The following is a 13,282-nucleotide window of genomic DNA, read 5'->3' as shown; positions in this document are numbered from 1 at the left end:
GAATTGGCTGGCGGATTGCAATGCACTCTACTATGCACTATCTGGCCTCCAGAATACAGGCCCAGTCAAAGCCCATCAAGTGAGGGCCATGGCTACTTCTGTTGCTCATCTGAAACCCATCCCCATCAAAGACATCTGCAAAGCTGCAATTTGGTCTGTGCACACCTTCACACCCCATTACTGTCTGGACAGACTTTCAGAAAGGGAAAGCAACTCTGGACAAGCATTTTTGCATAATCTGTTCACCTAGTAGTCTACTGTCCACAGGGAAGCCAGGTTGCTTTGTCATTAAGTGCTCTGCTACGCAACCGCAGTTTGGGCCTTCCCACATGTCATGGCTAAAGTCATCCTGCTGTCTACAGAGAACCCTATTTACGGTAAGAAAATTTGCTTTTTGGGGATTTATTTTGGCCTCATACTTTCCCCTTTCTTCTTTTAAACTTCCAGCTCAACAGAAACAGAGGCAGAATCCAGCTCCATGAGTTTTCATCTACAGCAACTCGGGAATTTCTTTCTTATTTTATATCCCTCCAACCTCAATTAGCCCAGTCATTAGAGCAACAGTCCTAAGCCATGTACCACAGACACCAGCTCCCTCTGGATTATGGAAAAATGAACCCAGAGTCCAACTGGTAGTAGGTGTTGCTGTTCAGCAAGGACTAACTGTCTCTACCCAAGGGCATTCCAAGGATGGCCAACCTGGGGCATGGAAGACCTGAGCTGTGAATGGAGTTCAAGACTTCCACGTATCAGCATACAATACTGCCACGGTTAAAGACCTCCACGTGCCAGCATAAAGTACTGCCACAGATAAAGACCTCCACGTGCCAGCATACAGTACTGCCACAGATAAAGACCTCCACGTGCCAGCATACAGTACTGCCACAGATAAAGACCTCCACGTGCCAGCATACAGTACTGCCACGGTTAAAGGGAAGCCATCCTTAAGCCTCATGCTACAAAAGTCACACTAGTTCTTTAAAGTAAATTCTGAAATTGATAAACACTTAAGAACGTGCCATACTGGGTCAGATCAAGGGTCCATCAAGCCCAGCATCCTGTTTCCAACAGTGGCCAATCCAGGCCATAAGAACCTGGCAAGTACCCAAAAACTAAGTCAACTTAATTAATAGTAGGTAATGGACTTCTCCTCCAAGAACGTATCCAATCCTTTTTTAAACACAGCTATACTAACTGCACTAATCACATCTTCTGGCAACAAATTCCAGAGTTTAATTGTGCGTTGAGTGAAAAAGAGCTTTCTCAGATTAGTTTTAAATGTGCCACATGCTAACTTCATGGAGTGCCCCCTAGTCTTTCTACTATCCGAAAGAGTAAATAACCGATTCACATCTACCCGTTCTAGACCTCTCATGATTTTAAACACCTCTATCATATCCCCCCTCAGCCATCTCTTCTCCAAGCTGAAAAGTCCTAACCTCTTTAGTCTTTCCTCATAGGGGAGCTGTTCCATTCCCTTTATCATTTTGGTAGCCCTTCTCTGTACCTTCTCCATCGCAATTATATCTTTTTTGAGATGCGGCGACCAGAATTGTACACAGTATTCAAGGTGCGGTCTCACCATGGAGCGATACAGAGGCATCTGTGCTTCCAACATAGTATTTTTAAGCAATATCCACTCCTCATTGTCTCCTTTTTTTTATAGTTATTTATTTATTATTTTAATATACCGACATGTGATCTGAGATATCACATCGGTTTACATTCAAGTACTGTAGCTTTTACATCTAGCTTAAGTTTTAAAATTCTTTACTCTCTGGCAATTACTGAAACCCCTCTGCCAAGCACAGTCTTTGTTTAAACATCCTCCACCAAGCTGGACAACATCTGGGACTCTGGTGCAAGGGGATGCAGGTCCCCAGAATACAGCATAAGAGCACAGGCTCCAGGATCATTCTAATATCACACACATGGGCTGTTTACCAGTGTCTCATTATCACATCCCGCATATTAGGAATGGGAAGCAGCTTTGCTTAATCAGATACAATCTGTTACTGACTATTTATACTGACTGTAAGACATAACACTCTGTATCTAAACAAAAGGTTTACAGCACAAAACCTACAACCTTCATACTGGGATATTCCAACCACTGCAGGAGTCCTTACCTCTCATTCTGCCCATCTTCCCCCCTCCCCCCCCCCATGGGTTTTAACCCTTCATGCTCTGGATGTGCCTTATCCCCCAGCCCATTCCCTGTGAGTGTGTCCTTACCCCCCACCCTGCCCCCCGCAGATGTCCTTACCCCCCTTAGCCCCTGTCTGCTTTATGCGCCCGATGGTTTTGTATATCTCAAAGTTGTAGTTGGTGGGTAGAGCCCCCACAGCCTCCTGTAGCTGCCGATTGTCCAGAATTTCTTGGGGGATGTGGCTGACAGCGCGTCGTCTGGGTCTTCCGGCTGTACAGGGAGAGAGAGTTCATTAAAAAGGAGGGGATGGAGGGCAGAGAGGAATATGCAACGGCAAAAACAGATACACAGCAAGGAGAGCAAACGGCTGGCAACAAACTCAAATGCTGCGATACAGGCTTTGATAGCTCCTGCCACATCATTCAGTGCCCTGGAGCTGACCACCACTATAGTGGTGAGGGGGCATACTTCAGAATGTGACAGGATGGGCAGCATAGGGTGCAATAAGGAGGGCATTACATGATACGGTGAATTGGGATTGTTGGTGAGGGGCAGAATGCATCTTCCCTCTCTTCCTGAATCCTACTTTCTAATTATGCACAATCCATCCCACATCCCAGTCACGAAAACTAAAGAAATATTTGCAACAGCAGAGTTTCCTAATTCCACCTACCTCCCCGAAGTCAAAAGCTGCCTGCTGCTTTGTGGGAGACTGGGTTCAGTATCCAGATCCTTGTAACGACTGGGGATGGGGAAGCTGTGGGGGTAGTGTAAGAATTCTGGGGTATTTGGGGAAGTTAGAGTGAAGTTTCACAATGCAAGGGTGAGATTTCTCCTGCTAAATCCAGCTCAGAGTGTGATGCCCACAGTGAAGCAGGTGCTCAAGTTTCTGGACAGAAGCACCAAAGAGAGCTCCTGGCAGCAGGCAAGTTCATGCCAGAAAGCAAGTGGGAGCAATGCAAACCTGCCCTTCTAGATGAAGATGACTGGCCATCTCTGCAAGCAGCAGCTGAGGAACGCAAGTGCTTCACGAGCAGGAAGAGGCATGCGCAAAATGTTTCAGCCCTGGTGCTGACAGAGAAGACAGGTTCATCCCACCATGAAGACGCAGAATGGGCACAGGATTTGAGTTTGCTTGCCGGATTATGTGGCGTAATCTGGGTCAAGGTCGCCCTTCATTTTACAGTCTGTATGGACGAGCACTTCTTTCCCTTCCTGCTCCCAGTCTTTCCTCAGAGTGTCTAGGAACATAAAGTCTTGTACACAGAAGGTTGTAGTCAAAATTGCCTTCATTATAGGATCCAAAAAACAGGGGAGGGGGAATATTTTGAAAAGAAATTTGCAGATACAGACATGATGATCTCACTTGGATTTGTAGTGTAGGAGGGAGTGTGCCTCAGTTTAGAGCCGAGTCATCAAACGGCAAACCAGACAAGTTTTCAGGATAACACAAATGAATATGCATTGCATAAATTTGCCTACAACTCATACATATTCATTAGGCCTATCCTGACTGATTTGCAGCTCCAGGACTGCAGTTTGACACCCCTGCCACAAAGAGCATTAAATCATTTTTCCCTTTTCCCCTAAAGACTTGTATAAGGGGATGCTTTGCAGAGTATCTTTGAAAAGATTGCCAAGAAGGAGGATTACAGTTCGATTTTAGGAACAGAATACAGTGGGAGGGAAGTGTGGAGGTAATGATACTTTACAGCTCAGGGTGAAAGGCCAGAGGAGGGAGGCTCTGAATGGTTGAAAGGATTTGGGGGAACTGCCTCAGGAGCAGTATTTTTGTCCTTAAGTGATTATCTTTGAAGTGCATTGAGAATGAGCTAAAGAATTCTGAATTTTACGGAGCTATTGGAGGGTGAATAAAAATACAAAAGCTGAGAGCACTCGTTTGGGAAACGGAGGTCAATTTTCAAATATATCTGTTTACGCAAGCTAGACAGATTAGACTTATTCCGGATATTCAGCAGCATGATTATGTTGCCCATGTTTAAATTATAACCTGGATATATCAGGTTATGGCCTTAGTACTTTTAGAGATCTGGCACAGCCACCCTTGGGGAGGATGGGAATTTGCTCAGGCCCTACACCACACTAATTTTTCTCAGATTGAGGCAGAGCTCCACAGCCTCCTAATGTCAGCCCTGGATGTCAGATAGGGACGGTTTGAAGAACTAATTGAGTTTGAGGCTCTATTCTTCTATTTCCAAAAATCCTAATGTGCATCAGAATTTGGGTAAAATTCAAGATAAATATCAAAGGTGTATGGAATGTGGGTAAAGCTTATAAGAGACAATCTCTAGCTCATGCAGCCAGGAGGAACAGAATAAGGAAAATGCTTAGGGCTGAAAAGGGTAGAACCTCTTTCGGATCCCTAAGGTGTGGCCTCATAGAAAGGCTTGGCATTGAGGAGTGTGGAACATATCTGTGGCACAGTAGCACCATGTAAGATTCCTGCAATGCTCGTTTCCTGTGTCTGTAGAAGAGAGGGGGCAATTTATTAAGCTGCGCTAGAGACTTACCCTGTGTAACCAGAGCTGGTGCTTCCATTAAGCAAATTAGGTGGTCACATCAAGCACCAAGTTTTTAGGGTGGCAAAATCCTGCCAGCATGAGCGGTGCTGTGCCAGAGTAAATGCCATCAAAGGAAGCACTGTGCCAAGGGCACTGCTGCCAGTAGAAGAGAGTGCTAAGCCAGGGACACTGCCACCAACAGGAGGCAGCACTGTGGCAGAGGCATTGCCACCAGTAGGCGGGAGCGCTGTACCGGAGGCACTGCTGCCAGTAGGGAGGAGCGCTGTGCTGGAGGCACTGCCGCCACAGGAGGGAGAGCTGTGTCGGAGGCATTGCCGCCACTAGGAGGGAGCGCTGTGCTGGTAGGAGGCTGCGCTATGCCGAAAAGCATTGTTGCCAGTAGGAGGGAGTGCTATGCTGGAGCTGCTGCAAATAGTTATGCTGGGAGCGGGAGGAATGACCGAAAGTTTGCCTAGGATGCCAAATATTCTTGCACCAGCCCTGAGCGTAACCAGAAATAGTACGTGGTTTATGAAATGCGCGACAGGTGCCCCCTAAAAAACCCAAAAGGGTGCAAGGTGGGAACATGCATGCAAACCTCTCATTCCCATTAATCCTATGCTAGTGCAATAACGCGCGTGGCCAGCAAGCTCCCAGGCGCGCTATCTGAAAGGAGCGGCGGGGCTAAGCTTCAGCCAAACTCCGCCCCCTCCCTTGAGATGGCTAAAGTAATAATTAGAAAGTTTACAAGTTTATTTTCCCCCAGACCCAGGCCCCTCCCTAACTAGTCCCGGTGGTCCAATGAGGCCCGGAGCGCCATTTTCAAAGCAGTGCAGGCCGGCCCAGGCCACTCCTGAGCCCCGGAGCCTCCCACCTGCTGCTGCTGGAACCGGAGTCATTTTCCTTTCGTCCCGCCGGGTCGGAACCGCGGCCACCACCTCCGAGCCGAGCTCTCCTTCCGGGGCTTTCGGTACCGCCGCCATCACCATCCGATCCAGGTGGCCGGGAAGGCAACTCTAATGGAGCCCCGAGCAAGAGGAAGAGCAGGCCGGAGCAATCGAGCTCAGAACTGAGCTCCAAGAAACCATCAAATCCAGCCAGAAGTTGAGGGCATTTGCACGGGGGTCGCGTCGCCGCCTCATCCACCTCAAATTTAACAGTCTCTCCCAGTCCTGGTGCTGCCCCATTTAGCGTAGGGAAAGCAGAACTACAACTCCCTGCATTCAATGGGGCCCAGCGTCACAGGAGGGAGGTCACAGGGGCTCTAGTGATCGTCTGATAATCTCACGTTGCTGAAATAGGGACTACCTCAAGTGGCCTCGCAGGGGGCAGGGCCGTGCACAGTGTAGGCGTGGTAGAATAGTGACCAAAACTATCGTAAAGGCAATAAACATGTACGTTAGAAAATAAGAAAAGTAAATAAAATGGTCTCAGGATGGTTTTCAGAAGAGGTGGATGAAAAGGTAAGGGCAAAATGGTTCACATTCAAAAGCTGCAAGTGACGTCAGGGAGAGAGAGTTTCCAGGTGAGCAGACACACTTTCTAAGATAGTTAATTTCTGATTTATATTCCACTGTTCATGTCTGCTCAGATAGTTCAGCACAGATTATATTCAGCTACTGCAGATATTTATTTCCCTGAAAGAAGAAAATGCAAGAGGGGATTGTGAAACTGAGAGCAGAAGGGAAAAATGGATGGAAGGCCACCAGAAAAAAGAAGCAATACTCCTGAATAAATATTTTGTACGATTTCATAGAAGAAGTGACTTCTACATAGGGTTTTGCAATAATAAAAAAAAAGTTTGATATATTTTAGGTTTTTTTGCGGTTTTTTCTTCATTTGTTTTTCTTTGTGTTCACTAATACCAAAATACAGACATGAAATGTTGTCATTCCTTGTGCCGTTTTATATTGGAAAAAACACAAAATGGAACTACAAATTTTGTGATTTTTGTGTCTTTTTCAAAGGACATCTCATCCCTAATTTTGTCCTACCTATGGAGAGACAGAAGGTCAGCAAACACCAAGGTACAGAAATAGTCCCAGTTATCTTGGGCCTCCAACCTCATTTTAAAACTTCCAAGTGCATTTTGATTTCTTGCCTGTATAAACTGCATCTTACCTGTAAAAACTGTTTGTTAAAATGCAAGCATTAAGAAGAGCACTGGCAGTTTATTGATTTGAGGAACTGAGAATATACCATGGCTAACCTGTGATGTTCATTCCTGTTATGGGATACACCAGACACTGCCCTGTAAGAGAAGGTTTGCATGAAACTAGCAAAAGGGGCAGCACCCTGGGATCAGATGGGATCCATCCCTGAATATTAAGTGAGCTCAGCTCTGCTGACATTACTCTTCAGTCCTTCTGTTGGAGACAAAAGTGGTTCCAGAGGCCTGGATATGATTAGGCTGAAATATTGCGCTTCTCAAGAGACCCAGGGCCTGATTTAAAAAGCATTTACACACACAAAGCTGGGTTTTAATCCAGTAAATGCACTTTAACCGTGTAAGTGGGCTTTTGAAATTTGCTACAATATATGCCATTGAATTGTCCATAGGATATTCACATATAAGTGCACTTTATGCGGGTAAATATCTTTTAAAAATTGCTATGAGAGTATGTTACATTTATGCATATAACTCCTTTGAAAATTACCTCCTCAGTCGTTTACAACACAGTTCATGAAATATTCTCTTCAAATGGAAATTCTGCTTTACGTCTTAAAATTTACAAGCTCAAAATCCATACATTGTGCAGTACTTCACAAGCACACATGGCATTTACTAATATGTAATGGCCACATGGAAAAGGCTGGGAATCGCACCTCGGCAGTGGGGAGATTAATAAAGGACTTCAGAGAACCTTGATTTGAGTGGATTACAGGAACTGAGGCATGGTTTCATCGGTGACATTCATGGGAATCGCACTTAGTCCAACCTACAACTGGGGGGAAGGGATCCACGCCGGGAGGAACAGCACTGCTGAGTCCTTCATCCTGTGCTGGTTGTGCTGGGTGGGTTTTTTTTTTTTGTTGTTTTGTTTTTTTCTTTAAGAACTGGTTTTTGTTTTGTTTTGTTCAAAACTTGCTTGTTCTAAAAGCTATGCACAAGAAAAGGATTCCTCAGCAAAGACCCCCCCCCCTTCCCGTATAAGAAATATATATTTTATTTATTTATTTAAATTTTGGACCGCAGGTTCTGCCACCTTCATCTGCTGGAGACAGAAAACTGAAGGGGGCGCGCTGGCACACCAGGTTATGCGTGGGTGCCTTTCAGTTTTTCTCTGTCTCCATTTGCTGGAAGGGAGTCACAACCCACGGTCTGGACTGATCTGGTTACGTACAGGAACTGAGTTCTTTGACCAAGGAGGAAGGGAATAAGATAATAGGAGAGCACTGGATGTGTTTTACTTAGGTTTTGGAGGGCTTTGGCAAGCAGCTATTTTGTTCATAAGTTTTCTATGTGTAAATGTCGAAGGCCCTACTGGAATCTAAGTAATTCACAGGTGGTAAAGCTAGGTGTGGCACTGGCACCCTTAAACCAGTGCCCCTAGAAGGTAGAGGAGCCCAGAGAGATGCAGAATCAGGGAAAGGCCAGGGGTTATTTACTTGGGGGGGAGGGGGTTAGACACACTCAGAAAACCTCATTGGTCCAGCATAGAGTGTGCTCTGATTGGTGATAGAGCAGCAGAGAGAACAGTCTTCTGGGATACATCCTCTGGGATCTCTGCTCGTCTGGCTTTGTTCTTTGCTCCAGTGTTCCTGCCTCATCCAGCCCTGCAGACCTTGCTCCAGTGCTTCTGTTTCATGCCTCTCTCCTGGGTCCGTGATTCTGAGTCTGCTCCGCTGCTCTAGCTGCATGCCAAGATGTATTTGTTTATTTATAAATTTATATGCCACAAAATAAGTAAAAAAAAACAATAAAAGTGGTGTTCTGTGTAATTAAATTACACACAAGAAAACATTTAGATACAACAACTGCAGCACCTTTGGTCTTTCCAGAAATCCAGCTCTCAAATCTTAATAATTTTCAAGATCTTACACCCGGGTTGTTTTTAATACAACTGACCCGCTCAAGTGAGGCCTGGCTTTATTGGCCTTGGCTCGGCCTCTTCCTGGATGTACCACTTGCAGTGGAATGTACCCTGATACTAGGTTAGAGATTGGTTGTGTGACATAAAGAGGGTAGCATGGTGAGAGAAAGGTGACTACCCAGAAGTCAGGGGGATCAGGCCTGGATCTGGTTCTTTTCAGTGTTTTCATTAGTGATATGGCTAGAAGGAAAGATTTGTCTGTTTGCAGATTATGAAAAGGCCTGCAACAAGTGTCAGCTTCCCTGTGAGGTGCACTCATGGTTTCCTTAAGACAGATAGACAAGCAGGTCAGGAGCAGGTTTAGGGGTTTGCTGTAGATTAGGGTCAGGTAACAGATACAAACCAGCTTTGATCTTGGCACTAGGGAGTCAAAATTTCCAGTCCCAAACCAAGGCCAATGAAGTCCACAGATGAGTACTTCCAGTCCAGGTGTGGGGGTAAAAAAGGGCTGCAGGTAATCCATAAGAATTTAAGAACTGCCATATTGGGTTAGACCGAGGATCCATCAAGCCCAAGATACTGTTTCCAACATTGGCCAATCCAGGCCAGAGTCAGACTACAAGACTGAAGCTCTGTTGTGGAAAGCTGGACAACCTTCAAGTTGCTGAGAATACTTCCTGTTCCCAGTAACCCCGTTTTACTGGTCCTCCAACCAACCTGGTTCCTCGGAGGTGTTTTCAGAGGCTATTCTTGGGGCCATTCCCTCGGGTCGGTCTTTTTCTATGTTCTCAGGACCTGTGACCACCATCAGGGCATCTGTCCTGCAACACATCCTATCTCTGGTTCAAGTCTCTGGTGATCGGACTGTACACAGAGGGAGAGGAAAAGATTCGGAATGATTTAAATACCCTTTGACAACTAATAAAGAGTAGCAACTGAGATTTAATGCCAAAAAGGGCAGCGACTCCATCTGGGATGCAGAAAGCCAGGGCTAGTATTCGGATGTGAGGTGAGATACTGAGGAGGACTGAATGGGAGAAGAGTCTTTGTGTCAGGTGGGGGGCCTGGCCAGAGCTGCACAGATGCCCCCAAAAGCAGGGGGTCAGCCGTGCAGAAAGTAGATAGGCGAGACTCAAAAATTCCTTGCTCCGCTCCCAAAGGGGTCATCAGATGTTCATTTATCGATTGCCTTTTGCATTGTTCCACCAGAAAGGGATGATAGGAAAAGCAGATTCCAGGAAATAAACTCTGGCGTCAGAGACAGAATGAAAAACAAGAATGGTACAAATACAGCAGGCCACACAGTCAAACAAATGTGCACATATTTAGGGTCACATATGTGCATGGCTATATAGGATAGGCAGAGGCTCCCACTTATCCGTGGCTGTTAATGCAGACACGTAAACACACAGACCCATATAGTGCTGATTTCAGACCTTCCTTCTGTGACATTTTATTACCGGCTAATTAAAGGATTCCAGCTTGCCTTCCCCCACACAGGCAGATGTATAGAGCCCCCCACAAAGTCTGTTGCCCTCACACCCTGTTACTCATGGCTTGAGTAATCGCTGCTGGCAGAGCTGAGAACTGGGATCTGTTCACGCCATCGCCCATTTCATGCTCTCCTCCCCCACCCTCCAGCTCTTACTCGGTGAAAGTACGGTCATGTTGTACGTCTGTTTTTGGACGACTTCCCAGTGCTTGGAAATGATCCTGCATGCACACAGACATGCAGCATCGTCACCAAGCTGCAAACAGATACTCACAAACTTCTTCCTTCTTAGGTATGCTTGGAGAAGTTTCCTTTTGGAAGATACATTATATCCAAAATCTTTGTTCCTGAATTTGTCCTCTCCTGAGCCCTTTCACTTCCAGTGTATATATATGGGGCTGTCAGTAACATCCTGTGCCACAGACAGTACCATAAGAACATAAGAAATGCCATACTGGGTCAGACCAAAGGTCCATCAAGCCCAACATCCTGTGTCCAATAGTGGTCAGTCCAGTTCAAGAGTACCAAACAGGATCCCAAAGAGTAGATCCAATCCATTAATGAATCTGTTGCCACAGGAGTCATCATCATGATCCTGTTCCATTGGTGTCGTATTAAATCATGGACTGTTTTATAAGCTTCATTATTAATAAGATCCTGTGCCAGGTTTTTCATTGTTAAAATTCTATACTACAGATGTCATTCTGGTAGAGTTGCAGAAATCCACTGCTTATTCTTGGGATAAGCAGCTTGGATTCTGTCTCCACCTTGGGATCCTGCTAGGTACTTCTGACCTGGCTTGGCCACTGTTGGAAACATGATACTGGGCTTGATGGACCTTTGGTCTGACCCAATATGGCAAATCTTATATTCTTATGTAGATCTCATACCAGAAACATTACCTATGTCACAAATTGGGTGGTGACTGCAGCTCTGTGGTTTCCACAAATGAACAAGATATGGTGGCAACGCCCCTCCACACATTCCACCCTTAGAACATACGAAATTACCATACTGGGTCAGACCAAGGGTCCATGAAGCCCAGCATCCTGTTTCCAACAGTGGCCAATCCAGGTTACAAGTACCTGGCAAGTACCCACACACTAAGTAGATCCCATGCTACTGATGCCAGTAATAGCAGTGGCTATTCCCTAAGTCAACTTGATTAATAGCAGTTAATGGACTTCTCCTCCAAGAACTTATCCAAACCTTTTTTAAACCCAGCTACACTAACTGCACTAACCACATCCTCTGGCAACAAATTCCAGAGCTTAATTGTGCGTTGAGTGAAAAAGAACTTTCTCCGATTAGTTTTAAATGAACTACTTGCTAACTTCATGGGGTGCCCCCTAGTCTTTCTAATATCTGAAAGACTAACCGATTCACATCTACCTGTTCTGGACTTCTCATGATTTTAAAGACCTCTATCATATCCCCTCTCAGCCATCTCTTCTCAGCTGAACAGCCCTAACCTCTTTAGTCTTTCCTCATAGGGGAGCTGTTCCATTCCTCATCATTTTGGTCGCCCTTCTCTGTACCTTCTCCATCGCAATTATATCTTTTTTGAGAAGCGGCGACCAGAATTGTACACAGTACTCAAGGTGCGGTCTCACCATGGAGCGATACAGGGGCATTATGACATTTTCCGTTCTATTAACCATTCCCTTCTTAATAATTCCCAACATTCTGTTTGCTTTTTTGACTGCCGCAGCACATGAGGAACTGTGGTTTATTCTACATGTTCTAGTTTCTGCATATAGTCCACTGCTTGCCTTTGTTTCAGCCCCTCCTCCTGTAACCCCTCCATCTTTTTCACCTCCTGTACATTTTCCAGCCACTCCAGCCTTTCAGGCAACTCTACACATTAAAGCCCCTTCTGTTCCACCCCTAATACATTTCGGCCCCTCTGCTCCTCCTGTTCCATCTGTTTACTGTATATATTTCACCTATTTAACAAATTCCTCCTTCTCTACATCCAGTACAATTCCACATGTTCCCTACTCTCTCCATAAAGCAGGTTCCTCTCTCATTACAGCAAAGACAGCTCCAACAGCAGCATGGAGCACATCAGAGTCAGCGAAACAACTCGAGCTGAAAAGCAGGGAGAGGTCAGAAAGCCCAAATGAGGTCAGGATGCCGAGTAGTCAATCTATAACCAGGGACCTTCATTTTCAGTTTTTAGTTTATTTGCCTGGAATATTAATGTTAGAACAAAAAAGAAAGCAGTGGAAAAATATCTTTCCTCTTATTTTTCTCCTGTGTGTTATTTGAAAGTCATTTTTCCATTGATTTTTTTTTTATAACATTGAAATTCCCAGGCAAAATAAAAACTGAAAACAAAGGTCCCTATCTATAGCAGCGCAGTGTGGCAGCTGGGATGGAAGGCAGGAGTGAAAGGGATCCAGATGAAAGCATTCTCTCTCTGAACTGGGGGATCCAGCAAAGGCTACAGGAACTAGAAGCTAAATCGGTCAGGGCTCACCTCTGGGAAGCCAAGGAGAAGTGGGGCCATCCTAATGCAGCAGTGGCCATGGAGTAGGAAGGTGTTCCAAATCAGTCGCAGGAAGGCTCGGAGCAAGATCCTCAGGTCCCCAGCAGTTACACATCCATCGCATGTTCCTTGCATCTTCTTTTCCTGATCAATTTGCAAGAATACTGGATGTAAAAATTCAAGAGCGTATAAAAATAGAAGCTAAGGGATTAATTTTCAGAACAATGGAAAGAATGGCCAGTGATGTATTTTCTATTGATTTTGATCCTTTCAGAAAGTGATACAGAATTGGAGTCTATCCTGGGACATTCCTTAGATCTTCACCCTGTTTCATTAGTTAAGGATTTGGAGCAGACTTACTACCAGTATTAAAATATATCACTGCCTTCTCATTGCAAAGTGTGATCTTACCAGACTTGCTTAAGTATGCTATCCTTCCTATTCTTAAAAAGTCAACTTTAGAGGCACATGTGCTGGCAAATTGCCAACTAATTTCTAATTTGCCTAGTATTTGGCCAAGTTGATAGAAAAGGCGGTGGAAAGGCAGTTTGGCCAGTGGCTTGAAGATAATGATTCACTCTTGTCAAGCAGGAT

Source organism: Rhinatrema bivittatum, chromosome 8 (assembly GCF_901001135.1).
Source record: "Rhinatrema bivittatum chromosome 8, aRhiBiv1.1, whole genome shotgun sequence".
In the NCBI taxonomy this organism is placed as follows: Eukaryota; Metazoa; Chordata; class Amphibia; order Gymnophiona; family Rhinatrematidae; genus Rhinatrema; species Rhinatrema bivittatum.
The sequence above is the reverse complement of the archived record's forward strand: the minus strand, read 5'-3'. Positions refer to the sequence as shown.